The sequence below is a fragment of the Bison bison genome, unplaced genomic scaffold (assembly GCF_000754665.1).
Source record: "Bison bison bison isolate TAMUID 2011002044 unplaced genomic scaffold, Bison_UMD1.0 scf7180017864525, whole genome shotgun sequence".
Lineage (NCBI taxonomy): Eukaryota > Metazoa > Chordata > Mammalia > Artiodactyla > Bovidae > Bison > Bison bison.
Genome location: NW_011495076.1, coordinates 4,746,044 through 4,748,609, shown reverse-complemented (window position 1 = coordinate 4,748,609; position 2,566 = coordinate 4,746,044).

The following is a 2,566-nucleotide window of genomic DNA, read 5'->3' as shown; positions in this document are numbered from 1 at the left end:
AGGTCAGGTGGTCTGATATTCCCATCTCTTTCAGAATTTTCCACAGTTTATTGTGATCCACATAGTCAAAGGCTTTGGCATAGTCAATAAAGCAGAAATAGATGGTTTTCTGCAACTCTTGCTTTTTTCGATGATCCAGCGGATGTTGGCAATTTGATCTCTGGTTCCTCTGCCTTTTCTAAAACCAGCTTGAACATCTGGAAGTTCATGGTTCACATATTGCTGAAGCCTGGCTTGGAGAATTTTGAGCATTACTTCACTAGCGTGTGAGATGAGTGCAGTTATGCAATTCTTTGGCATTGCCTTTCTTTAGGATTGGAATGAAAACTCACCTTTTCCAGTCCTGTGGCCATTGCTGAGTTTTTCAAATTTGCTGGCATATTAAGTGCAGCACTTTCACAGCATCATCTTTCAGGATTTAAAATAGCTCAACTGGAATTCCATCACCTCCACTAGCTTTGTTCGTAGTGATGCTTTCTAAGGCCCACTTGACTTCACATTCCAGGATGTCTGGCTCTAGGAAAATTAGAGATACCAAGGGAACATTTCATGCAAAGATGGGCTCAATAAAGGACAGAAATGGTATGGACCTAACAGAAGCAGAAGATATTAAGAAGAAGTGGCAAGAATACACAGAAGAACTGTACCAAAAAAAAAAAAAAAAGGACAGCTTAGTTATAGTTTATGTGTGCTACACCCTAAGACATTTGAAATACCATTAAATGTTAATATCGATATTAAACAGGATAGCTTGAGATGGATGCCCTGAGAGCAAACATGGGGTCTGTATCCTTCAGTGCTGATCCCCAGTGTCTAGCTCCCATCCTGAAACTCAATAAATGTAATTGAGTGAAATAAATGAGAAAGTGTTCCTCCAAAGGTGCAAATATATGCATCAGAATATGGGACATTTTAGCTAGGGCATCTTTGCAATAAATTTACAGAATCTGTATGTGGTTGTGGTGAATTATTTATCACTATTATAAATATTTGCCTCCATTTGCCCAGGACGATCTCAGTTTTTTACACCAATTGTCCTTGTGTCTGGCCTGGTTAGCAACTCCTATCATTTTCAAGGATGCACACATTTTAAAATACCTTTTATACTAATAATATCCACTGGCTGTACTCTCCAGCTTACTCAGTAACTAAATTCTTCCTTTATTTTCTTCTATCTTGGATAATGTTATGTTAATAAAAAATAACTTGCAGGAAATAGAATTGGACAAATTCAGGCTAATAGGTATATGAAAAGTGTAGGTATACAATCCGAATAGCTCAGAAAAAAACATGTTTTACGTTTTAAGCAGGAGACTGTCTGCATTACAGAAGACCTGAGTTTGATCCCTGGGTTGGGAAGATCACCTGAAGAAGGAAATGGCAATCCACTCCAGGATTCTTGCCTGGTAAATCTCATGCACAGAGGAGCCTGGCAGACTACACTCCATGGAGTCACAAGAATAGAACATGACATAAGCAAATAAGCCATCACCATACTTTCTAAATCTTATAGAGTCATTAGAAAAAATGTAAACTAAAAAATGCCAATAGGAGTAAATACGTAGAATTTGGAATTTGGAATGTCCTTCTGAGTGCTTAGTTGCTCAGTCATGTCTGACTCTTTGTGACGCCCATGGACTGCAGCCTGTCAGGCTCCTCTGTCCATGGGATTCTCCAGGCAAGAATACTGGAGTGGGTTGTCATGCCCTCCTCCAGGGGATCTTCCCAACCCAGGGATCGGACCCAGGTCTCCTGCATTGCAGGTAGGGAAGCCCCCAGTGTCCTTCTATGGGCATTTGAAATTCTGAATATGATACTAGAGTGCAGAAGAAATTTGGGTTTCATACGCCAAACAAAATTAAGCTTCCACAAAAGTGCACAGCAGTTACTATATTTGAGAAAGTTAGTTTCATATTGTAACAATCTTCTCCTTGATGACAACATGATACTCAAGAGGGATTATATTTTACTAATTCAAGGTCTAAGTTAGAAATGAGTAAACTTCTGTGGTTTTACAGTAAGACAGTAACTGAATTATACAATGTTTCAATCCCATTCAAAACTGTACTGAGGCTCGAATGAACTGGTGCTGGATATCAAAACAGATACGGACCCCTGTTGACACCTACTGAAAAGAATCCATAGTTAGGTGAGTTTGAAGATCCTAGCTATTCTATTGAACTAGATACCACTGGGACTTTAAGGAAGGTTAAAAAAAAATACTCCTATAGAATCAAAGGAGTAAACTGTAGTTATTCTCATTTTGGGTCATGTAAACTCCTTTCCCATTTTTATCTGGCCTTTAAAGATGAGTATCAATGATTACAATCAGTATCAGATTATACCTACAGTGTTCTAGGTGCAGATTAAATATTTTATTCCACATGACACCAGGAAATAATTAAATTACAATTTTCCTATTACTGATGAGGAAACTCAATCAATATTAAGGATATTAGAATCAGAAACATTTTATCTTTTTGGTCTTTTTTTATTTTAATTAGAGGCTAATTACTTTACAATATTGTATTGGTTTTGCCATACATCAACATGAATCCGAAATAGC